Genomic DNA, 27,905 nt, shown 5'->3' with positions numbered 1-27,905 from the left:
TAACAAAGAGGAGGCATATTGAGGTGACTTCCCTTCCATCCTATAATCTTCACATCTCCCCCTAATCTGTTCCAGATGGTCATAGGATATTTTAGAACGGTGTGGGGGATAGCATGAAAGGCTTCAGGAGGAAGGGCAATTTTATTGTTTTTAGGACTTGCCAGAAAATCTGATTCCACCCACACACCTCCACATATACATGTGTGCATGCACACACACACATATTGGAATAAAAAGGTCATTTGTTAGCAGTGTGACATTGCTAAGGAATGACCTTAGTGTGACACTAATTGGATTTAGCTCACTAGCATCATAATATTTTAGAAACATAATATATGAGAATATATATATATAATCCTGCTGACAATAGGATTGTGTAGTGATTAGATTAACAGAGTTGAAAGGGACCTTGTAGGTCATCTAGTCCAACCCTCCCCCCAAGCAGAAGACCCTACACCATTTCTGACAAATGACACTCCAAGCTGTTCCATTGGTTGATAGTAGTTCAACTTCAAATTGCTGCCAGGTTGATTGTTCTCACTGTCAGAAAAGTTCTCATTACTCAATCTCTCCTTAATCAGTGATTTGATTTCAGCTGCAAAAAAGATGGTTCAAAGTGTATAGCCATCATCCCAGGAAAAGACACAGCACTGTAGACAGATGCTATGCTTATATCCCATGTGCCTTGAAGCCAGGGGTTGAATCCTATCAGTTTAACAACCAGTTAAACTGCACCTGATGCACTGCGCATGTATGCACAGTTTTCAGAGAAATCACCTTCCGCATTACTGCTGGGGAGGAAAACAGCTGAGATGCAGTAATCCATTATGCAGTGCCTATCAGCTGGGCTTAAGAAAAGGGATTATAGGTGAATATAGCGCAGAGGCGGGCAAGAGGGCCCAGCTCAAAGTTGGAGCAAACCGGTTCGCTCCCAGTTGATAGTCAGAGCTACCAGTTCGATCAAACCCATCCGAAATGGTAGAGTCCCACCCATGAACATCAGAAAAGCAAGACAAGGTTTTGACTATGGGAAGTTTTGGATAATTTAAATAATATTGGAATGTTGGGTTTTGAATATTAAATTAATTGTAAAGAATAAATGCAGTTTTGTGGTACAATAAAGCTGATTTTGACAGAGACAGAAGAGAATGCTTAAAGTACAAAGAAATTTGTAACAAAGATCCATAACCATCTGAATAAATTAAAGAACAGATTTTTTTAATGTAAAAGGAATGAATATAAAGTTGCTTTATTTGACCAGAGTTCAAATGGAACATGTTGCTATTTTGGATTGTTCTTTCTGGATTTGTTGATATTTGGAAAGGAAAAATGTTGTGTATTGCTTATATTTCCCTAATACATTGTTTTCACTACAAAACGTTTTGTGAACTTGTTCTTTTTAAAGGATATATTATCCTTTAGTTATGAGGAATTTTAGTCTTTTGTTCATATTAGGATATAGGATTACTTTATATTGCTAAATGTGAAATTCTTTATAGTCATGAGTTGAAATATGGAATGTTTATTTCATTGATGTCTGTTGCTATTTGGTATGGTTTTCTTTGGAATTGTTAGCATTTGGAATAGAAAAAAGCTGTGTATTGGGTCTGTTTACCTTTAACATGGGGCTTAAGCTTCCCTCCCCTACAGTTACTCTAGAAGTAAGAGATATTTGTAAGCATGGTTTTTTTTTTCAAGAAGAAAATGTCCCTCTTTATCATACTAGTTTTTTGTTTACACTAGAATACCTGGACCACTTTATGTCTTTAAAATGTGATTTTGCTTAAAGCTAAATGTTGAGATGTGGAATGTTATTTTAGAGCTCTGTCTGGACTTTTGCTGATACGTGGACTGACAAAGACATTACTTGTTGGATTTACCCATTGGATTTAAGAGATAAGTTATGAGATGAAGAGCTTTATATTTGTTAATTAAGAGAAAGGAAGAAATTATGAAATTGCTTATTCTAGGTGTAATGCGGGTGAAAGTTGCTTTCTTTTTCTTTCCCCTTTCAAATTTTGTACCTTTTTTCCTTTTGTTTTACAGTTTGAATTATATTTACTATATTAACTAAATTTTAATAAAAATATTTGAAAGTTATTAAAAAATATAAAATTGGTATCATGCTAATAACCTCTTATGCATTTTGAGTTGTACACATCATATTTCAGTGCAGCATATTTACATGGTGATAGAGATCTCCATCACTTTCCAGATCTCACTGAAAATTCAAATGATTTATCATACTTTTGCTTCTGCAGACATAAGAGATGCCTGATTATTTTAAATCATTTCTGATTGAGCGTTGTTTATTTCTCTAGCTTTTTCCTGAGCTTAAACACTTTAAGTCATTAAATTAACTGGGACATTGTCATTTTTCTTTATTATCACAGTGTATTAATTCCCAGTTGAAGGAATACTCAAGTGCTTGCTGTTGTATTTATCCATTACAAAAAAAACCTCTAAGAACACTCTGCTCAGCTCTTGATTGATTGATTGATTGATTGATTGATTGATTGATTGATTGCACTGTGGGGAATATAGATTCTCTCTCAGAACTGAGTGGGCTGAAACATTCTGGAAGTGTCACATCCCAATTGATACAAAAATATTAACAGCCCTTTATCAAATGCTAATCAACCTAGTTCAGCAAAATTGAGCTAGGTTGATTTCCCATTAAATCTTTCTTTGATAGCCCAGAGATTTTCAAAGTTATTATGTGATCATTGCATAGTGCACTTTTTAGAATAGGTCTATGACAATTCACCATGGCTAACTTGCCATGCCAACTTACCAAAACCAACTTGCCATGGTCAACTTGCTGTAACCAATTCACTGCAGGACAACTCATCACAGCCAACTCACTGTGGAACAAGAGTTACATTAATATCAAAGAAATAGTGGAATAGAATCATTACAGAAAGGTTGCAAAAGGAGGGACAGAATGAAATGTGAATTACAAAAACTAAAATGTCTTTATTTATTTTAAATAATTAATAACTAAATTAAATAATTATATAGAGTTGTTAAACTGTCTTGCAGCAAGTTGTTCCACGGTGAGTTGGCCATGGCAAGTTGGCTATGGTGATTTGGCCATGGCGAGTTGGCCACAGTGAGTTGGCTGTGGCAAATTGTCCCATTCTGACTCAGAACTACTAGAGAAGTAGTTTCCTAAGTCTTGATAGTCTTCTAAGCTTCAGGATGGCTGCATTGATGCGATAGCTATTGACACTATGGGACTATTAAAGGCTACAGAGAGCATCTCTGGCTTGTCCAAGAATAATAGTTAGCTTTACTGGGTTGCTGCCAACAGCTTTCATATAAAGGAAAGCTTTTTTCTAGATGCTTTTCAGTATTCTGGGCATTTGGGTAAAAATATGCTGCTTGCACCAGGTAGTCCTCAACTTATAACCATTCATTTAGTAACTGTTTGAAATTACAATGGAACATTGAGAAAGTTGACTTATGACCATTTTTCACACTTATGACCATTGCAGCATCCCCATAGTCACATGATCAAAATGGTTCACTTGGCAACTGGTTCATATTTATGGGACAATTGCAGTGCGCCAATATCATATGATCACCTTTTGCAAACTTCTAACAAGCAAAATGGGGAAGCTAGATTCACTTAACAGTCATGTTAGTAAGTTAACAACTGTGATGATTCATTTAACAATTCTGGTAAGAAAGGTCATAAAATGAGGCAAAGCTCATTTAACAACTGTCTCATTCAGCAACAGAAATTTTGGCTTCAATTGTGCTCATAAGTCGAGGTCTATCTGTATATTGCATGTTAAAATAAAATCGAAAGGGCATCAAAAATTTATAACCAAAATAATTGTAGGGATGTGGCATATTTCTTACACTGAATCAACATTATCTCTGAGTTTTCTAGTATAAATAACAAATCCAACATCTGGAAATTCTGCCATCTAGGAAATTGGTATTTTTTCGATATTGTTTTTTTTATTTTTTTATTTTTGTTGTGAACCGAAGAGAGATTGGAGATCTCTTCCATGCAAAGCCTACACATTTCTACTGAAATATCTACTTGATGTTTCCCCATCAATAAAATATATAATGAACAGCCCACATGTCAATGCATATGGACATCTACCTGATCTGTCTCAATTGTTAGTTTATATCAATTATATCAATTGTTAGTCTATAACAATATTTCCAATCATCCGCTATAATTACGGTAACACAAATGAACTGGAAAAATGGAGGGGAGGAGTCAAAAGGATGAATAACAATGGCAGGCATCGAGGACTAAATGATTCTGAAATATTTTTGTCTATTATCAATTAAATACCTCTCAGCAATACAAACCATCCTTCTGTCTTATTCTTGATTCCATTTTTATCAGCATGGATGGTCAGTTCCTTAGGAACTTACAAATATCCTGTTCTTTTTAGAGCATAACACTGAGAAGGTTATGCACTGCCCTTTCTGGGCAGCTCCATCCAACCTATATCAAGAAAATCAATGCCATGAATTCTTTGTACAAGCCTTGTTTTCTAAAGCTTTCATTCCAGCTAAACATTGGTTCAATGCAGTCTTATGAAACTTAAGGCTGATATTAGCCCTTCATCCATGTTTGTGCTTTTTCAAAGACCTTTACCATGTTTCATATCTGTTGGCTTCTGCAACATTAAGGAATTTGAAATTGATCATTGCACTATATGCTGTGGCTAAGAAAGTTTACAAAAGGTTAGTCACATAAATGAAGTTTTTAGTTAGATGAAGAAGTCTATAATTCAACCTCCTCTTTCTGGAATTATCAGTGATTTCTCCCATTGGGATCAAACCATGTGTGAATTTTTACTAAATCTTTAAGTACTTTGGCTTAAGAACACAAAAAGAAAAAAAAACCTGGATGCTAGAAGTCTTTGGTCAAAAAACAAAGATTTAAGCATTCTGTGACCTCTCATTAATTTATGTGAAATTGCTATTGATTTCTTATTTATAAACAAATCACTTGGTTGGTTTTTCAGTTACATTTGTATGCATTTATTTTGCTTTTCCAGTTCTCTGCAAATGGAAGTGGCATTTGAAGTGCAAAGGACGAACAAAAGCATACCTATTGCATTCCATAAGCAGAAGCAACAGCAGGCCATTATTTCTAATGAACATATTTGTTCAAAATGTGCTACCTCCCATAAAAGCTCCTCTTGTTAATAAGAAGCCTTAACTGAAATAAAATCAAGTTGACTTTCCTTGTAGGCATTTCAATTAATTAACTCATTTAAAGAGCATATAACTAAACACAACCATTTGGACCAGTGCAGCTTCTTCAAGTCAAGCTCAATGAAGCATAGACCACAAGATTTCCCAATAGCACCGTGATGACTAATTGGTATATTTTTATCCTTCTCTCTTCCACAAAGGTAATTGAATAAAACATGTCTTTACTGCTTAAGGAATGTTTGCAATGCATATAAAAGTAGACTAAGCCATAAAAAAGAGAGCAGTAACCAATGTAGTGGTTAAGGCATCAAGCTAGAAACTAGAAGACTGGGAATAGTAGACCTGCCTTAGGCACAAAGCCAGATGGGTGACAGTGGGCTAGTCATTTGCTCTTGTCCCCCTTGAAGGAGGCAATGGCAAGAAAACTGCAGGGATTTGTCCAGGCCATCTCTTTTTCAAGTTTTGCTTCCTGAAATTCTCAATGACATCCTTGAATGATTTTCGATCTATGGACCAATGAAAATGTCTTCCTTACTCTTGGAATCAGTTATTCTTGGAAACATCTGTCTCAAATAATGAAAACCTTCACCGTCCTTGTTCATCGCTTTCATAAAATTTGACATAAGTTTAACTTTTATGTGAAGTGGAGGAAAAAATAGTTTTGTCAAGTCAACAAGTGGTTCATGTTCTTGTGTCCTAGAACCAAACTCTTTCAGAGTAGCCATTTCTTTTTAATGTAATGTGACTCTCATGCATGGCTGTCCCATTCAGATAAGTACTTGGTATATTTGAGGTATATTTCAAGCAGCAGAGCCATTACTTTTAGATTGCCACAGATATTCCAGTTGTACTAGATGTACCAGATGTGCTTCAACAACAGTTCCATATGTAGATGAAGCACATCCAGTCCATATGTTTCTGTATGTTTCTTTCATATATGCAGTATAGCTGACAGGTACTGAAGTGAGTACATGGCCATTGTTTAAAAACAGCTTTCTATAAAATGGTACATGATAGCTTAAACTAGAGCTTATTTTCATGATTGGCAACATCTATAAAGACACCCTGAAAAGGGTTCAGGAAGCAAAATCTTTGTTGTTCAGTGGAATTAGACATGATTGAACAGAAGGGGGGGGGGTAAGTCATAAAAAGTTTGTTGTGAAATTAAATGAATATCACATAAATCTTTGCAGCTTAATTATGTTACCACAACAGAATAAATGCTATTTGCGATTCCTTCTGACATGTTTCTGGCAAGATTATTCTAGCCCTTTTTGCCAGGTAGGAAAATTCCCAATCCTGTATACTGGCACTCTGAAATCTTTTAATCACCTCAAGTCTTATTCCAAGGAAAGAATGCCAGAATAGCTTCCTCAGTTTGGCACCTTCCATTCTGACTGGGAACTCTGGGAGTTGCAGGCTCAACATATCTGGAGGATAGCAGACTGGGAACAAAAATATACACAGAATAAAAAAGAATATGTTGCAAGCTCAAAGCCAAAGTGTGTCATTCTGAATACGGTATCAGAATTTTTCACATTTCCTGTGTCCTGATAGATCAAATCTCAGTCTTGTAAGTGTTCCATGTCCTGATGCAGCAAAATTCGAAAGGGATGTTTTGCCCCAGGAAACAATGAAAACTTGAAAGAAAGCGTTTATTTTAATGGTTTTCATCCCAAGTAGACGTGAGAGCAATCGATATGGTGTAATTAATTTTAAATTTATTATAATCACCCACCAAAGATTTATGGAACAATATACCCCCCATCTACTGTGAAATTAAAGGGATGAGTTCTAAGTTTAAAAAAATTAAATTGTCCATGGAAAACAATAGAAGCAAAAGAAGGAAGATGTGATCAGGAAGAAGGGAGAAGGGAGGAGGGAGAAGGGAGGAGGAGGAGGAGGAGGAGGAGGAGGAGGAGGAGGAGGAGGAGGAGGAGGAGGAGGAGGGGGAGGAGGAGGAGGAGAAGGAGGAATAATCCATAAAGAACAAAGAACATAAAAAGTCACAAAACTTATTTAATAAACTATTGCTGGCTTAATTTTCTGCCTGTATAGCTCAACATAGATTTAACATATGTTGTTTGAAACATCAACCTTATACAGTATTATACAGGCATAAGCATTGGATAGGACAATTTGCATTTACAAATCCTGTTGCAAAGCTTGAAGAAGAAGCATATTTGAGAGTTTTGCTACCTGGAAGTTAAGCAATAAAACATTAGATGTGAAACTTGCTGTCAGGTGCTGCTTCATTTAATAATCAGGAAAGAAACCACTCAACTCCATTTCTTAGAATTAAGTGTACTTTTACTAATTACAAACGATAAGTAGCAATGCAAAGCTGAGTCTGGGTAAATTGGCGCAAAAGCAATGGATATCATGTATAATTCAATCCCCTCCCCATGGCACCGCATTCCATAGTCCAATAATAATTCACCCAACTGTCAGGTGGGAGATATCTTCAAAAAACATCATCAGGCTGGAATGCTGGACAGTTAGCCTTGGCGGGAAGCTCTCTTTCTCCACATGCGCAGAGAGATGGTCAGGACAGCTTCTAATAACACTCCTCCAGCACATAACGATTCCCCTCCTAAATACCATACCCCCTCCCCGTTTCAATGGCAGCCGAAGCAGCAGCAAAGCAGAGGCTGACACTTGCACCAGTTATTTGAATGACTACTTCCTACTGAACAGAACACCAGTTTTTGCACTGTCTTCTCCCATCTTCAACAAGGGAATCCTTAAGTGTTCCTCACTTCTAGATATCAAAGTAGTATGATCAGCATTTCTAAGAGTTGTTGAGGTAACATCCAGAAATTCCTAGGTAATTGCACAGGTAAAGTATATTTGGTACCTTGCTCGATAATAGTAACTGTGAGAGGGATCTTGGAATCCTAGTGGACAACCATTTAAATATGAACCAGCAGTGTGCTGCAGCTGCCAAAAAAGCCAACACAGTTCTAGACTCCGTTAGCAGAGGGATAGAATCAAGATCATGTGAAGTGTTAATACCACTTTAGAATGCATTGTTAAGGCCATACTTGGAATACTGCATCCAGTTTTGGTCACCACAATTTAAAAAAGATGTTGAGATTCTCAACAGAGGACAAAGAAGAGCAACAAAGATGATTAGGGGACTGGAGGCTAAAATATATGAAGAACGGTTGCAGGAACTGGGTATGTCTAGTTTAATGAAAAGAAGGACTCGGGGAGACATATTCCAATACCTCAGGGACTTCCACAAAGAAGAGGGAGTCAAGCTATTCTCAAAGCACCAGAAGGCAGGACAAGAAGCAATGGGTGGAAACTAACCAAGGAGAGAAGCAACTTAAAACTAAGGAGAAATTTCCTGACAGTTAGAACAATTAATCAGTGGAATAACTTGCCTGCAGAAGTTGTAAATGCTCCAACTGAAAGTTTGTCTGAATGTTGTAGGGTTTCCTGCCTAGGTTGGACTAGAAGACCTCCAAGATCCCTTCCAACTCTGTTATTCTATTCTATTCTATTAGCACGTAATGGTGATACATAAGGCTAGGCTTGTAGTTGTCATGAAAGTGCTGAATACTTTGCTACATTTTCCACAAAGGCATCACTTCTGTTATTTTCAGCAAGAGGCTGAAAAATACATTCAGCCAATGTGTTCAAATTAAAAAAAAAAGAAATAAGAACTTTACAATACAGTTACTAATAAAGGGTCAGAATTCCACACAGTCTTTAAGATACAAAAACAGTAAATTGTTTCAGCACAAAGCTGCTGTTATTTTTCTGACATCTAACTTGTTCCACAGTTGTTTGTTCAGTTTCATTTATATGCTGCCCTTTTCCCCCGAAGGGGACTCAGTTTGTAAAGTGAGATAGTCAACATAGTTTTCTGAAGAACTACAAGATATTCCATACATATTTGGCCTGACTGTCTAGAGTAGAGTAGTTATTCAGAGAGGAATTGTAACATTTGTGTTTTGGGGACAATCAAGACTGAAAGAGTTTCTACACTTAGTGGACCGTTATCTAGGGAATTATTCTGAAACAACAGCTGCTATTTCTGTTGCGTTTCATCCTTCAGACATTGCAAAAGATATTTGAGATATCAGCCGGGGGATGAATTATTGTATTTGGATATTGCAAATGCAGTGTTATAGGTAGTCCTTGACTTATGTCCACAATTGAGGCCAAAATTTCTATTGTTAAGTGATACATCTGCTAAGTGAGTTTTGCCTCATTTTATGACCTTTCTTGCCATAGTTGTTAAATGAATCACTGCAGTTGATAAGTTAGTAATCTGGTTGTTAAGGGAATCTGGCTTCCCCAATGACTTTGCTTGTCAAAAGGTAACAAAAAGGTGATCACGTGACCTTGGGACACCATAACGGTCATAAGCATGGACCAGTTGCCAAGCATCTCAGTTTTGATCACGTGATCATAGGGATGCTATAAAGGTCGTTACTATGAAAACTGGTCATAAATCACTTTTTTCAGTACTATTGTAACTTCCAACAGTCATAAATCATTTTGTTTAGTGTCATTGTAGCTTTGAATGGTCATTAAATGAACTGTTGTAACTTGAGGACTACCTGTATTTTTTAAAAAAAAACTAGCTGCTAAGGCTATGCATTGCATATGTTGATTTCTGTTGCATTTAAAGAATAAAAATCTAGTCCAAGCCATTATTTATAATTTGCATCATTTGCACTTGTGGATTTTGCATGAGGAACAGGTCCAGCTAATGATTACATGGCAGAGCTTATGACATTTTACTATTTTCTGTTGAATAGGGTCATTGCAATTAATAATTTGAGCACCAACAGTGCCATTATTAATAATGGATGTTTAAAACCAGAACAGGAGAGAAAACTCAGGGGAGGCCAAAGCTGTTATCTTCCCAACACAATGCCCAATCTTTCAGATTGTTCTGCAGAAATGAGACTACTTTTGTGTGGCACCTGACACACCAACACCAATAGGTGGCTAAGGAGCAGCAGCAGAAGTGATGTTATCTATAAATATTGTTTAACACATATTCATAACAACTTACTTGATTCTACTTATATACCTTGAATTTATTCCCTGTAACAGATAAGTGGCAATTTTCTACGGTGATCTTCTGTAATATTTCTGGGAATGTCTTCAGTATTGTATAAAATCTGAGAATATCTTCAATATTATACATAAACATATTCATAAAGTATTATTTAAACATGATATGGAAATGAAATAAATAAATAAAAAGGTATGATATATGCAAAAATTCCAAGAAGTAATCATAGTTAAATGAAGGGAGGCCTACTGATAGAAGAGAATATTTCTAGTTTGGGGCTGAACTGTGGGATCCTTGGTGCTCTCTGACTTTAGTTGCTTACTTGCAAGCATTTCATTAGCAAACAAGGTAACATCATCAATGTTAGAAGTATAGTTTGGTCTCATTTTACAGTACATACTAGTGTCTTGCCCTTTTGGTGGGAGTCATCTTGGTGGTTTCCTTGATTAGGCTGTTGATTACTGTTGGCTTATTTGTCTGCATTGGTAATTCCTTTTGGGGGGGGTATTGTTTACTTCTTGATTTTTGCTCTAGTGTTAATCTCTGCTTGAAGGAGTAATTCTGGGTTTATGGATATAAAAAGTGCTGTGACATCAAATGACCATGATTTCATCTTCATCTATGACCAGGTCTTTGGTTCTTTGGAGGCACTATAGTGGGGAATTGATGGAGCATATGTTTCCCTCTGTTCAAACTTTTTTTTATCAGTTCTTTAACAATTTTGTAGGTTGGGTCTCTGGGAATGATACAATTGGATAGAAAGGTGTGATAACAATAATGCATATATATTTATACACTTACATATGAAACTCAAGGCACATACGGCCCACACAATTTGAATTCTTCCCTAAGCACGATATACAAAGTAGTTAACAGAATGTCCTTTTGTAATCATAATCATTGCACTGCAGTAACTTAAGATTGATCAGAAAGGTCAGCAGTTCGGCGGTTCGAATCCCTAGTGCCACATAACAGAGTGAACTCCTATTACTTGTCCCAGCTTCTGATAACCTAGCAGTTCGAAAGCATGTAAAAATGCAAGTAGAAAAATAGGGACCACCTTTGGTGGGAAGATAACAGTGTTCCATGCGCCTTCAGCATTGAGTCATGCCATCCACATGACCACAGAGATTTCTTCAGACAGCGCTGACTCTTTGGCTTTGAAACGGAGATGAGCACCGCCTCCTAGAGTCGGTAACGATTAGCACATATATGCGAGGGGAACCTTTACCTTTACCTAACTTAAGACTAAGGAGTTCTTAGTATTATCACTCAGGAATCTTTTGTAAAAACAAATATTTATCCAGATACATAATGAGCAAAGAACTTAACCCAATACTAGGACCATGTAGTTTGCATAGAAAATGGAACCGTTTTCATTCAAAAGAGCATGTGTGCACAACATTTTCACTGTGATCCACATCCAACATTACATGCATGCAATGACATCTTTTGTTTTCTGGAAATTGTATAGAGTCAGAATAGATCTGCATTGCAGTAGCAAGAAGAATTAGATATAGTCATTGGTTAATATAAAAAGCAGATATCCTGCATTAGTGCAAAGTATGGGTGAGAGAGATGTCATAGCTCTCTGTTCATTCTAGGATTTAGAAATATTTGATTGTATAGCCAAACTGTCTCCATCACAGTTTTGTTATGTCCAAAACTCCATTGCCTGAGCGACCATAATTTGTGTTTTACAACAATGTGCAGAAAAGAGCAGATTCCAATGGTTGACTACAATTATTCATGCTAGCTTATCCCCTTTCCTCTCTAGTTCTGGACTCATTTATCTTGTTTATTGGGTTGTTGAAATGCCAGTCCATGCAGAGTTTCTGCACTTCTCTCTATGGAATCTATAAATTAGTTACCATTCCTTCCTGAGTAAGCTCATTTTTAAACACTCAGAAATGTTTGTTTTGGGTATACAAGCCAGAGCAGGGTTAACCAAACACACTCTGCCAGTGTTTTGTTTATTGCAATATAAAACACCGTTAAGTGGGGAATAAATTGCCATTCAAACATATGCACTCTGAAGTCTGATACAGCTATCATATTTTCATAAAGGGTTTGTGCAAATTGTATCACAGGCAGCAGTTTGCCAGCATGTCATGTTCATATAATATTGTATAATTTTATCTCACTCAAATGTCAGAACACTTCAAATTCCATTTAGAAATAACTCCTCTGTTTTGCTCAGTTACATATAGTTCTATTAGTTTATTGAAGTCTAACAAAGAAAACAGATGTAATAAGGTGAAGCAGCATTTCTAAAAAACAAATATTAAGGCAAATATAACCTCTGATCTCTAAATAATTTTAATGTCATGTTCTTTTATAGACTCTCATAACTATTATGAAAATAGTTTATGAGTAGATTAAAAAATTTTTGGAACTGCTCTCATATTAGATCGTATGAGCAATACAGAAGTTTGGAGATGGTGACTTCTGGGTTGCCTGTAGGGCCGTTTTTCGCCTCCGGAGCCTTCAGGGAAGCCTCCTGAAGGCTCTGGAGGCAGAAAACGGCCCTATGGACAAACCAGAAGTCACCGTTCCCGAACTTCTGGGTTGCTCGTACGTTCTAATATGAGAGCAGTTCCAACATTTTTTTAATCTACTCATAAACTATTTTCATAATAGTGAATAGTAGCCTTCAAATAGTAGCCTTCAAAAAATAGCCCAACATGCAAACCGGAAGTCCGTTCCTGTCTCTGGTGAAAAACGGCCAAAAAAAGAAGGCCGAAGTCAGCTGGCCAGCATGTGCATGCATGCTGGAGCTGACGGGGCAACACCTGGTATGCCCTAACAAATGGCTCTGCTTGCCACCTGTGGCATAGGTTCGCCATCATGGCCCTCTACCACTCTGGACAAATGGTTGTTCAATCTCTCCTTAAAATCCTCCAGTGATGGTGCACCCACAACCTTTGGAGGCAACCTCTTCCACTGATTAGTTATTCTATATCTGTTAGGAGATTTCTCCTTAGTTCTAGGTTGGTTCTCTCCTATTACCATCTATTCCTCTTGTTCTGCCTTCAGCTCCCTATTCTTTGTGACAGAACTCTTGGAGTACTGCTATCATGTCAGCCCTAGTCCTTCTTTTCATTAAACTAGACAATACCTGATCCTTGCAATTGCTCTTCATATGTTTTAGCCTCCTGTCCCCTAATTACAGGAACTGCTTGGAATGAGAGAAATTGTGAGATGGAACATCTATGCCAGTAGCAATTCTGTCTTTACTGCTGAGATCTTGGGATCCAGAGGGACCAAGACTCTTTTTGTCTTGTTTCAATGTAATTAGCAGTTAATCCCCTTCAAGCTGGTGGACCCAGCAGGAGAGATGGCCTGAATCTTAGCTCCAGTATGAGGGGTACAAAGACTCCTCCTGTACCTTCTCCAGCAGTTGCCACAAGGAGGTGCCCAGGACATGTAACTCAACCCTTTATGAGAGTCATAGCTATTCTCTACCTAAATGAAGCTGGACAGCTCTACCTGTTTAGTGCAACTGCAACTTGCTACACTTTTTTGTGACATTCCTTCTCTCTTTGGAGAAAATAAAATACCATGTCATTTTCATAGGCAAATATTTCTTTCCTGATTGTTCTGAAGGTTTAATCCATTTGCACAGAATGGCTCTATTAACAAAGAAAGGATCACTGTTTCAAAATACATTGCATATGTTGGATTTATTACTAAAATGACAAAGAAGTAGGTCTCTTTAAATTTTAGAATGTGCCCCAAAACTTCAGTGAGCTGAACAGATGGAGAAAACAACCTGCTACCATCCTACGTTAAGGCAGTCATACCTCATTTACTTGTCAACTTAGCTAAATTTAATGCATATATACATGAAATTAAGTTCCTACCCTGTATTTAGATTTCTTCTATTAACTGAGGACTACTGCATTTGCAGTAGCATATTTTCAAGCCAGTCTTTACTTCTTTCCCATAATTTATTCATTTCACCTTATGTTCACTGAAATAATAATAAGCCCTGACCTGTTTCAGGTGAAGGAAAATAAAACCTCAACAAAATATTACTATAGAACTCCCAATTGTAAGGATTCTTACAGCAACAGTACTATGAGGGCAGGATTTGGACTGATGAGATCTGTTTCTTGTCATAGCAGCACAGCAACTCTGCTTTATGGAAAAAAATAATTCTGGTATCAAAAATATTAGGAATTTCACTCTTTCAATGTCTTAGCATCACAGAAAAAAATTCACTTTATAACCTGTTATTGAGCCCTCTGTGTAAATCACGGCACTGCTCACTTATTCCTTTCTTCTTTGGCTCCTTTTTACCCTTGGCAGATAATCTAGGTAAAAAGCAGAACCATCTCACACTAGAATTGCAAGAAATATTGGTTTAGCGACGTACTTCAATGTCACAGATCCCTCTTGTCATAAGAATAATTTGGGGTTCCAACTTGAGCCGAGTTTATGCAAGAATAAATAAAAATGAGATCTAGACAGCTGTGAAGAAAGAAGAGATATTTATTCCTAAAAGCAAACAGTTTGCCTTTAGGGGCAGCTGCAGAGAAATGGGGTACAGCAACAGACATTTTATAAGGGAGCTGGACCTGGTGTGGAAGTGTCTATATGCTGATTCTAGGTTGACACTTGATGGGGGTGGTTGGGTGTAAGTATGTTTATCGTGTTTATTTTTGTGAATGTGCAGTTCCTCTGGGAGACATAATTTAATTAACTCTATTTGTGTTTGCAGACTTTATCCTTTGATATGTGGATTTTTACTTAATTAATTTACTTTCAGCTTGACTGCCAGTTATCTAGTGAAGATACTGATTATCAAACCCTTGTGGATTCTGTTAATGTTTTAATGGAAGTATCAAGAATGAAATATATTTTGATATAAAAGTTCTCACACTCTGTGTATACTAAATATGCTATTGTATTTTGGGATGTTATAAAGAATGTACAGAAGGAGTGGGCAACAGAGAAAGAAATTAATGGAACAAATAAGACCAGAAAAAGACATGGAAACATGTCTAAAAGCAGTTTACAACTATACCATTCACAGCACTTTTCTATCTTTGCAAAGAACATTTGCTTCCACTGTGGCCTTTGATCATTTCCTGCACTTCATATCCTTTTGTTCTTTAAACTTTTAAATTTTCATCTCTAACTTTTTTCTTCTTCTCTGGAATCTCATAAACTTCATCCAGTCATGACTTCCTTTGCCCTAGACCAATTCACTCTTCCTTCAAGTAGTTCTTCTGCAGTTCATTCTTTATTCTACATGACCTAGCCATCTTGACATACTTTGTTCACTGGCCACTCCCTTTTGTACTCAATCCACCCACCCATTGTTGAAGCACCACTTCTTCTTTTACCATGCACATTTCTGCACCACATCAGTCGCCCTAGGGTCAACATACTTTCATATTTCTCCTGATATAATTCACCTCCCGCTTCCATAGAACCAAGTGGACAGAAGCAGATTTTGTAAACAGTTGTTTTTGCTTCTTTCAACCAACATTCACTCATTACAAGGAATTGCATGTTCCTTGCTGTCTTTCTAGCACTTTGCACATTGCAACATGTTTTGATAGATTTTATTTAACCATTTATTTAATATATCTCTATGTGCCTGGATTAATTTGAAATGTAATAAATTTAAATTTGAAATTTAATAAAATTTGTATGCCGCCCACTCCCTTGGGACTCTGGGCGGCTTACAGACAAGATAAAAACATTTAAAAAATTAAAGGTAAAAAATACAGATTAAAATTGCACACCATCCATTCTGTCTGAGTGGGGCTGGACATTGATCAACAGCCCTAGGCCTGCTGGAACAGCCAGGTCTTGGTGGCTTTTCGGAAGACCGGGAGAGTGGAAGGGTCCGGATCTCTACGGGTAGATCGTTCCACAGGCCCGGTGCAGCTACAGAGAAGGTCCTCCCCTGGGGGGCCGCCAGCAGGCATTGTCCAGTCGACGGCACCCAGAGGAGGCCCAACCTGTGAGATCTAGTTGGTCATTGGGAGGTATGTGGCAGGAGGCAGTCTCTCAGGTAACCAGGTCCTAAACCATGTAGGGCTTTAAAAGTAACGACTAGCACCTTGAAGCGCGTTCGGAGACCAATAGGGAGCCAGCGCAGCTCGCGGAGGATGGGTGTAACATGGGTATATCTAGGTACACCCAGTATCGCTCACGCGGCTGCATTCTGGACCAACTGTAGTCTTCGAACACTCTTCAGGGACAGCCCCATGTAGAGCGCGTTACAGTAATCCAGTCTTGAGGTGACGAGGGCATGAGTGACCATTCGAAGTGCCTCCCGGTCCAGGTAGGGCCGCAACTGGTGCACCAGGTGAACCTGGGCAAAAGCCCCCCTGGTCACAGCTGACAGATGGTGTTCTAACATCAGCTGCGGGTCCAGGAGGACACCCAAATTGCGGGCCCTCTCTGAAGGGTGTATGATTTCACCCCCCAGGCTAAAAGGTGGGATGTCTGGACTATCCTTGGGAGGCAACATCAATAGCCACTCAGTCTTGTCTGGATTGAGTGCAAGCTTGTTCGCTCCCATCCAGAACCTGACAGCCTCCAGGCACTGGCACATCACTTCCACTGCTTCGCTGAGTTGGCACAGGGCGGACAGATACAATTGAGTATCGTCTGCATATTGATGATATTTGATCCTGTGCCGGTGTATGATCTCACCCAGCAGCTTCATGTAGATATTAAATAGGAGGGGTGACAGGACCGAACCCTGCAGCACCCCATATTTGAGGGCCTATGGGTCGATCTCTGTCCTCCAACCAACACCAACTGCGACCTGTCCAAGAGGTAGAAGAACCACCGTAAGACAGTGCCTCCCACTCCCACCTCCCGTAACCGTCGCAGAAGGATACCATGGTCGATGGTATCAAAGGCCACTGAGAGGTCAAGAAGCACTAGGATAGAGGAATGTCCTCTATCCCTGGCCCGCCAGAGATCATCGATCAGCGTGACCAAAGCAGTTTCAGTGCCGTAACCAGGCCTGAAACCTGACTGAAAGGGATCCAGATAATCTGCTTCATCCAAGGTCCATCAGAGTTGAAAGGCCACCACCTTGTCAACAACTTTCCCTACAAAAGGGAGGTTGGAGACTGGGCGATAGTTGTTTAGGATGGCTGGATCCAGGGAAGGTTTCTTAAGGAGGGGTATCACCACTGCATCCTTTAGAGGGTGCGGGAAGGATCCCTCCTGGAGAGAGGTGTTAACAATCCTCTGGAGCCAGCCACGTGTCACCTCCCTGCTGGTCGAGACCAGCCAGGAGGGACCCGGATCCAGTAAACAGGTGGAGGCACTCACCGCTCCCATGGCCTTGTCCACTTCCTCAGGAGCAACAAGTTGAAACTCGCTCCACGAAATCCAATCAAGACCCTCCCCCAGCATCTCGGTTGGTACTGTCCAAGTGGAGTCCAGGTCCGTCCGAATCCGAGTGATTTTACCTGACAAAAACTGAACAAATTCCTCAGCTCTATCCTGTAAGGGCTCGCCCGCATTCCTCCCTTTCAAGAGTGAGCGAGTTATCCTAAACAGGGCGGCTGGGCGAGATTCTGTGGATGCAATAAGAGCAGAAAAATGAGCACATTTTGCTATCAGTATCACCACTAGATAAGTCCTAATAAAGGCTCTTAATTGTGTTCGGTCGAATTCAGAGTTACTAGCCCTGCAGCGTCGCTCTAGGCATCTCTTTTGGCGCTTCATTTCCCGGAGTTCCTCGGTAAACCAAGGGGCCCTCCTAGATCCACTGCTGTGGAGAGGCTGTAAAGGCGCAATCCGGTTTAGAGCCTCAGCCGCCGCTGTATTCCAAGCAGCGACCAGGGGCCAGGGAGTCAGGTATCTCACCAAGCGCCGTCTGAAATCCCATGGGGTCCATCAGGTGCTCCCTACAGTGGGGGAGTGGTTTCCAAAAGTCAAGCCTCAATAGGAAGTGATCTGACCATGACAAGGGCAAGATCTTCAAATCTAGATCATGTCTCCACTGCTCTGAGAGAAACACAAGGTCGAGCGTAGGACCCGCTGTATGAGTCGACCCTGAATTACCTGGGTCAAGTCCATGGCTGTCATGGAAGCCATGAACTCCTGTGCTCCATCAGAGCATTCGCCGAGCGACGGCAGGTTGAAATCCCCCAGCACTATAAGCCTGGGGAACTCAACCGCCAGTTCGGCTACTGACTCAAGGAGCACAGGCAGGGCTGTTGTAATGCTGTTGGGAGGTAGGTACGTTAGAAACAGACCCACTTGACCCCCAAGGTCCAACTTCACCAGAAGGGACTCACACCCAACAGTCTCCGGAGCAGGGATCCTACGAGGAACTAGTGACTCTCGGATGATGACTGCCACTCCCCCACCCCTTCTTTGGTGTTGCGACTGGTGGAGCACCTGAAACCCTTCTGGGCACATTTCAGTGAGGGGAACTCCTCCCTCATGGCCCAGCCATGTTTCAGTAATACATGCCAGGTCTGCCCCCTCGTCTAATATTAGGTCCCGGATGAGGTGAGCTTTATGAACCACAGACCTGGCATTTAGCAACAGCAGCCTGAGACCAGGCTGCTGACAACTCTCATCTGGTCCTGGAGTGGAGCTATCAGGGCCGGAAGGAGGGATCGCTGTGACGTAGCGAACCCTCCTTACCCGGTAATGACTATCCCTGTAACTCCCGTCAAACCTGCCTCTCCCAACTATGACCAGGATGCACCAGCCCATCCCCGCACCCGTAGACCCCTCTTCCCCTCCTGTTCTCCCCGGCAGGCCATTCATACCATACATTCTGGGACGAGAGGCGGATACGGGCCTCCATCCACTTCTGCTTGTGCACTCAGTGGTGGGGGCTCTGGGCCGTGCTCTCATTCCCTCCATCCATACCGGCCAAGCATTATGCACATACATACCCCATTAATATTAAAATACAGTAATACAGTAAAATAGCTAATAAAAAATTCATTAAATTAAAAACTGTGGGATCATTCAATCAGACACATACATACCACATGCACTTTCCATACAAAAAGAAAAATTGTGCAGTTGTTAAAGGATGTGCAAGTTCAGATAGAGTTTGTAGGTGGGTTCTCAAAAAGTCCAGTCCAGTGGGGTTCACGAAGATATAAAGAGGGAAGAAGAATTTCATCTTCTCACTTCCTCGCGTGACAGATGGTATAGGTGGTATTGGGATAGAGGGGTCCAAAAAGTTCCAAGGGGGCTGTGATGGAATGCCTTGACAATGACGGGCGGCAATGGTCATACCAACCAGGACCAGATCACAAGTCCAGTGTCCAATGTCCAATGTCCGGCAGACGTGAGCAGGGAACCGGTAGAAAAGCCCCGTCTGAATAGAAGCAAACCGAGGGCCAGAGAAGAAAGGGAAGACCGCACCATAGAGAAGTCCTAGGGGGTAGACATAGGGGCCATGGCAATGGCCGTAAGGCCAACTGCCAGAACTTATATCGCCCCATGACAAACCGAACTACCCTCTATAAAGCCAGCCAACAGAGTCCAAAAAAACCAAAGGAGACAGGGGCATAGATATCAAAAAAAACCAGGAGCGGCCAGTAACGCGCTCCGCCGAAGTAGAGGAGAGGAGAGGACGCCTAAAGAGACTACAGCAGCTGGGGCATAGGCCAGCTGCCTTGTCTCGTCCAGCGCCGTTCAAGTCACCCACCTCCTTCGGTAACAATAGTCCTCCAATAGTCTCTCCAGAAGACAGGCAGACAACCAGGGCTCCTCCCAGTCAGCAAGGGAAATAGGGCTAAAGTTAGAACGATCCAGAGCTGCTTGTGGATAATTGAAGCGCTGAAGGCTTGAAAACGCCGAAGCAGAGCCTTCAGTGCAGCGCTGCCATTTCCCTCCAACCTCGTCGAGCGCTCCGGGCTGCTGCGTGGACCAGGGGACGTCTGGGAGCGGCGTCCTTCCAGGGAATCATCTATTCAGGCCCCCTGGGTCTCACTCAGTTGCGGGGACCCCCTTTTACAAAGCTCCGATCCAAACCGCCGGTTTATTCCGGTGTTTTTCTGCTCCACCTGACGGAGCAGGGAAGCCAGTGGCCATCCCACCTCGCACATGCGCACACCTGCCAACCTTAGGGACGCAATGGCTCAGTGGATAAAATGCTGAGCTTATCGATCAAAAAAGTCAGTAGTTCGGCAATTTGAATTCCTAGCGCCACATAACGGAGGGAGCTCCCATTACTTGTCCCAGCTTCTGATAACCTAGCAGTTCGAAAGCATGTAAAAATGCAAGTAGAAAAATAGGAACCACCTTTGGTGGGAATGTAACAGCATTCCTTGCACCTTCGGCTTTTAGTCATGCCGGCCACATGACTACAGAGATGTCTTTGCTGGCTCTTCGGCTTTGAAATGGAAATGAGCACTGCCCCCTAGAGTCAGGAACGACTAGCACGTATGTGCGAAGGGAACCTTAACTTTTATGTGCCTGGAATCAAAGTACTCTCAGTGACTTACAGAAAAAAATGTGTGATTCAACACGTCCATGGTATAGAATGCACTGCACAATAATAAAACCATTTAAAAAATGAAAAATGGCAATATTTTTCATGGGCAGTAATGAAACCCTACCTATAAATTATCCTACTTGCTCTTCTTTTTTCACTATTTGTATGTAACTTGCAATTTTCCAGTCCATTTTTCAATATAATTACCTTAGTATTTGATAAATTGTCAGATCCATATTCCTCGTTGTGTCATCCAGTCTATCCAACATTTACTGTAAATCATTCAGGTTCTCAGCCAGCAATGATGGCATCATCTGGTTACTTCCCAGGGTGCTAAAGGAACTGGCAGCTGTAATCTTATAACCACGAAGTGGAGAAGTCCTGGAATACAGGAGAAAAGCCAAAATACAGAAGAAGAGCTGACATTGTTCCAGTTTTTAAAAAGGGAATGAAGTAGACCATGGAAAACACAGTCCAATAATCTAATTGGACATCAGTACCAATTTCTAAACATGTATCACCAAGAACTGGGTTTGTAAGAACTTTTAAAAGACCAAAATGATCACTACAGTAGCCAGTTTGGATGTGTTCAAAAAATAATTTATGCAAAAGTAAACTTATTGCTTTTCTTTTCTTTTTTACAAAGCAACTACTTTATGCTATGAACATGAGAGACACAGGTAACTGTATCGTCCACATTCAAAACTTAACTAAAGAAGTTTAGTTCAAAACACTTATTTCATGCAACCTATACACAATAATTTGATCTACTAACAGTCAAGACAAATTGGTGCTAGATAAGAGTCAATGGCATTCACGGAGGGCTGGGCTTAAGTCCCTTGTGGGAGTGGAGTGACTCCAAACTGATGACACATTTACAATACAATAGCAGAGTTGGAAGAGACCTTGGAGGTCTTCTAGTCCAACCCCCTGTCTAGGCAGGAAACCTTATACCGTTTCAGACAGATGGCCACAACACAGAACTGTGTTGGCTTTTTTGGCAGCTGCTGCACACTGCTGGCTCATATTTAAATGGTTGTCCACTAGGATTCCAAGATCCCTCTCAGTTACTACTATTGAGCAAGGTACAACCTATACTGTACCTGTGCATTTCGTTTTTCTTGCCTAAATGTAGAACGTTACTCTTTTCACCATTAAATTTCATTTTGTTAGATAGTGCCCAATGTTCAAGTTTGTCAAGATCCTTCTGTATCTTAATCCTATCTTCTGGAATGTTGGCTATTCCTTATTCATTTGAGCCTGCCCTTGGGCTCAGCCTAGTCGTCTCCTACAAAATGTAACCTAGACTTCAGTATGGGATATGATAAAGCTGACTATAACTTATAAGTGGGACAATGTGGGATACATACTCTCACAACCAGTCACAATTGAGTAAAAACCATGCCCAGCAAGTGTTCCTTAATGAATCTACGATGTCTAGATGGAGAAAGATATGGAGGAGGTACCTTGGGAGTCTCTTCAGGGCCCAGTATGTTCTTTAACATTTTATACATTACTTAGATCAGGGGATAAAAGGAATGCTTAGCAAATTTGTAGGTGAAACAAGATTTGAGGACGTTGCTGATGCCCTCAGAAGACACAGTTATGGTTCAAAAGGTTCTTTGTTAATTTGCACATTGGTCTTTCTTGCAACAAAACACAGTTTAAAATATAGGGTTCTGCACTTAGGTAGGAAAAACCAAGTACAAGGATAGGATCTAGTGATAGTTTGTCAAAAGGATTTGGGTTTTCTTTCTTGACTATAGATTAAATATGAGCCAGCAGTTTGTGCAGCCGTCAAAAGAGACAAAGCTGCTTTAAGGGGATATCAGCAGAAGTATAATGCTGAAATCACAGTAAGTTATGGTTGCACACTATGCTGCACAGATCAATCAAACCGTACCTAGTATGCTATGTCAAGCTTTAGTTGCCACAGTACAAGAAGATTGTTGAGGAGCTGGGAAGAGTGCAGAGAAAAGCAAAGTGAAATATATCTGGCTCCTTTCATTTAACTTCATCTGGTTTAACTTCCAGTTGCTCTGAATTCTTCTTAGTGTGATCCTCAAAAATGGAGGATGGATCTTACCAAATCAGAGTGAAATAATTATTTTCCTGGATTTGACAATTATTCTGCTAATGCAGTCAAAATTGCATTTGCCTTATGTGAAGGCACTTCTCACAAATTCATTTGCTTTAGAAGTATTTGGCCTTAGACAGTAAATAAAATTTGATTGGTTTCCTTTTGCAATCAGCTACTCTTCCAAGATCTTTTTCACAAGGACTACTGCCAACCTCTGTAGGTATTCCTATCCTCTATCTGTACATTTGCTTGTTGCTTTTTTAACTGCAGAACTTTACACTTATGTCTCTTATACTTCATTGGATTATTTTCAGTTGTTCTGAATTTAGCATAGTTGTTCTGAAAATTACTAGGAACCTGGTTATTTGCCAAGCCTTTAGGACAGGGGTGGTTATGGAACCCCTTTTAATTTGGCTTACTTTTGGTATTCTGATTGCCTGTGCTCTCTTTTATGTGTATTATTTATTTTATTTGTAAGTCATCTAGGTGGCCCTGGAATTGAAATAAAAAAACACATTTCAAGTTTATTTATGTCTTCTACTTTGTCAGCCCAAGCTGTATTTAAGCAAAAGCTAAATACACTACATCCTAAGGTCTCACAGTTTCAAGGACCCTCTCAAAATTTTAATACTTCTTTATTTGTTATAGTTTTATATATGAAATATAGCATTCATATTTCAAAGTTAATTAAATCCTCCTGTATGGCTCATATGAACCTCATTAATTGATTAAGACATGCTTTGCTTCTGCAGGCATTCATACCTTCTGTTCAAAGAGGACTTCCCCACCCAGTACGGATATATTATGTTTCTTGGCAATATTCTTGCCAAAATCACTTGTAACACTTCTCTGTTAGCTCTTACAAATAGAGCCTCTACAGCTTCCAACTGCTTTGAGCCTCACCATGTCTCTATCCAACCTTGATATTAGCTATCATACCCAATTGTGTATTTGTGTAGGGTTTGTATTTGTTAGGATATCTATGCACCCAAATTATTAATGAAAAATATTGAAAAATAGACACTACAGGACCAATCATTTTGACAATCTTTCTGTTGAATTGGTTCCGTTTGCAATTATATTCTTCTCAATTATGATATAGTTACGAAATCTATCTCACCGAGATTTGTTGTTCCTATTAATCATACTGGTGGTCCTCCTCACTCACCCAAAGTATTTAAAACTGGAAACTCTGTCATTAAGTGATGCATTCATAAGGCACAATATCGCAGGCACAGCAGTTCCCATCATTAGGTGAATTGGAATCCCCAGCTAGACTGGAGGCAGGTGTCAAGAGGGGACCTGAACCTGGAGTCTTTGCATTGCAGGAAGCATCAGATGTCTGACCTCCCCCAGAATTCTTGAAACCCTTATCTTACCATTCCCAAGGAAATGCACTCAGTTTGGTCAGATTCTTGTAACATAGCAGACTAGCAATAAAATTCCTGCTGAGACTCTTCCAGTAGTTCTGATTGCTTTTGCCTGACATTCCTATGGTCATGTGCTCTCCATTTATGACCTCCTGCTTCCCCACTGACTTTGCTAGTTGAAGCTGGCAAAGAAGGTGGCAAAGGCTGATCAAGTGACTGTGGGATACTGCGACATTGTAACTGTAAAACGGTTGCTAAGCTCCTAAATTGTTAGCATGTGACCATGGGAACACTGTGACCACCATCACTATGACAGTCCTTCATAAATATTCTTCATTCAGCACTGTCATAACTTCAAAACATCATTGAAAAAGTAGGAGAGAGAGAGAGAGAGAGAGAGAGAGAGAGAGAGAGAGAGAGAGACTGACTGACTGACTGACTGACTGACTGACTGACTGACTGACTATATGTAAAAGTACTGACATGTTTAAAAAGTCAGAGTTCTTTGGAACTCTCCTCCTCCTCCAACAAATACACATCTTATTGTGGAGAGATTTGACTATTTGAAGGACAATGTTAGAAGCAGATTATTCCTACAATTCCCACAGTTGTCTGTTTGCCAGAATGGCGCCTATGTTCATAGGATGTACATTAAGCCACACATTCAGAAAATAGGATCCTAATATCCCATCAGAGGTTTGCTTATATATACAACTACCCTGAAGCAACAATTCATTTCCTCTACTCTTTCATGCAAGGTGGTATCATAAATGAAGGTGTCAAAGAAATGCCAATTATCCAAATTGTTATTAATCCCATGTTCTTATGAAGTACTTTGTACCCAGTAACATGAAAGAACTCACAGATCCACCTATTCTTCAGGCCAAAAAGAAAAAAAGACAATAATATGTTCCCATCAAACATCATACTGCACAAAGGTTCAAAGCCGTTATATGGAAAAGGAAGATCTCAAAAACTTTATTAAATGGTGTTAACAATATAATAGATGCTTTAAAATGTTAATATTTTCCTGAACACATATCTGCTGGGTCCCTCCTTCCTGTCAGGATTTTCATTCTTCTGCTATGATGTGTTCCCTCTATAAGTAAAACTGAACAAAACAATTAAATGGGAATTTACCGGTAATCATTACACAAGAGTGAAATAAATCATGTCACACGATCTGATGCCATGAATACTTTTGGTGCTACTACACTGGTTTGACTCCAAGTCACATTATTCTGGGTACAATTAAAATATACTCCTGTATTTATTGGAATTTCTCTTCTTTTTCTTCCTCTTCCTTCTTTCTCTTCTATGATGCTTTTCCATAGGAAACTCAATTCAACAGACCTTGAATCCAACTGGGTTTGAGCAAAAGAGTAAAGAAGAAGTTGCAACCCAATCTTAATCTAATTTAGAAAGATACAACCTTTGACTAAAAAGCTATTGATTCATGACAACATCTGTGAATCAAAAGCATCTAGATAATTTCATTTACTTTTCCTGATTCTGCAAAATTCTCCCTTCCTTGAACTTGCTGTAAGAGTTTTTCCTAACTGAATAAATACATTATGTTTAGCTCTAGATTGTTTAACCATGATTTATTGAATAGTTATAATTGGTATGATTCAGACAACCTGTTCATCAAAAACGATGGTTTACATATTGATTGGGCTCAGACAACATGCAAAGCTAAATCTAACCCCATTAGCAGTTAGTACAAAAGAATTATCCTAGCCTTTAATCTAAAAGGAAGGTTTTTTTAAGTAAGCCATAGGAATGGGAATAGGAATGGGAATCAATAATTCTTCATTTTAATTAATTAAAAAATATAACCTGTCTACATCTAAAGTCTATGGGAATTCTCCATGAGCAAAAGTATAACCTTGAGAAAGCAGGTAAAATGCTTGATAGAGCATTCTTCTTTGCTTGCTTCATTTTTCAAGAATGAACTCATGTATACATGAACAAGGGCCACAAATAGATCTTCCTATCAAGGCATAGAATGCCATGAATATTGTTTCAACTATAAGCCCAGGTAAATAAAACTGTTCTGATTCCACCCAGGTTTGGTACTGCATTTTCTCTGAGAGTAGTAACCTAGTAGTCCACACTTGCATATAGACAATTACCTAACTTGAAGCATATTCTCATAGGCAACTGAAACAACAGGAAAGTAATACTAATGAAGTTGTCTACTCTGTTCCCACACATATACCAATTTATTCACATAGAAAATTCACATAGAAGGTGCCTTCATATGCATTTTCTCTAATGTGATACAGGCAGTCCCCAAGTTAAGAAAGTCTAACTTACGGAAAACGTATATGTACAAATAGGCTTTCCAGTAAAAAAAATGGCGGACAGCATTCTTCCTTGAGCAGACAAATCACTGAAGCTGCACAATGTTTTCATGAACTGCTGAAGTCATGCATTTTTAATATACAGCCTATTTTTAGTAGTTTTCAGCAGTTGGTGAAAATATTGTACTGCTTCAGCAGTTCATCAGCTCAAGAAAGAAAAAGACCCTCTACCATTGTTAGTAATAGGCATCCTGATTTACATACAAATTCAAATTAAAGGCAGAATTGGGAACAGAACTTGTTCTTAACCTCGGGAGTGCCTCTATATGTCATTATCTGCCAGGATGCTTCTCTGGATTATACATAGGACAACTAAGTAAAAGAAACAACGGCTACAAGTTTGACATCAGGACTCAGAATAAGTAATAGCAGAGCATTTTAAACTTCCAGTATACTCTATTACAGTTGTTCTGGAAACATCAATATGTTTCAGACTATCTCAGAAAGTCTCAACAAATACAAAGAGTTTTTAACACATTATAATTGTTAATTAAGAAGATAATACTAAACTATCTCAGTGGTAAATTGCATCTGCATAACCACCCTATCTTCCCCTTTCTTTCCCCCACCTCATCCCAATTTAAATCCAACATCTGATTAGCTGCTTCATGCATCTGATAAAGTGAGCTGCAATTCATGAAAATGTATATCGTTTGACAAAAGTTGTTAGTCAGAAAAGATGCTACCAGACTCTTTTTGATTTATGGATGGGTTTACACAAATGATCAAGTGTGGAAGAGAAGGGGCGTCCATAACAATTCTCTAAAGGCATAGAAACAGTGTTTCTGCTGCAATTATAATTTTCTGTTTGTTTCTCTTTTTCTATATTTTCCCAATAAAGTTCAGTGTTAAATTAGAAAATTTTGCTTTATGTATAGATACTCTCTTTTAATCCCAATCCACACTTTTACAGATTAACATGCCAACCAGCTTCTCCATAGTTGATTTTTCAATTTTATTCCATTATTATTTATTCTTACTTGTGAGTGCAATATTTTCTTTTCTTTCCTCCAAAATCTAAATATATATATTTGGTTCTCTTCTTTTGTGCTTACATACATTTCTAAATGGGTTTCAAACAATGGAAATGGATTATAAATCCAACATGACTTGGGTTTTTATTCATTTTTATTTTTTCATTATTCTGATTTTGTTCTGATTTTTTAAAATTATTTCATCCATTCTCAGTATCTCAAGAAATCTACCTATTATATAGACTAGACTAACTGGTCCATAGTTTGCTCCCATAATTTTAAAAAGCTCCCTACCTATCTGTAACTTTAGCCAGGATGAACAAATATTCCATTAGCATTTCCCAAGTTTATTCAGAGCAATTTGTTTTCATTTGGAGGCTACCTTTTTTGATATTGTCTGTCATTTAGACATACCTCTGCAGCTCAAAAACAGT

The sequence above is a fragment of the Thamnophis sirtalis genome, unplaced genomic scaffold, assembly GCF_051295495.1.
Source record: "Thamnophis sirtalis isolate CommonGarterSnake01/CBP01778 unplaced genomic scaffold, rThaSir2_p1.2 scaffold_1, whole genome shotgun sequence".
Classification (NCBI taxonomy): domain Eukaryota; kingdom Metazoa; phylum Chordata; class Lepidosauria; order Squamata; family Natricidae; genus Thamnophis; species Thamnophis sirtalis.
This window is presented reverse-complemented; position numbering follows the sequence as displayed.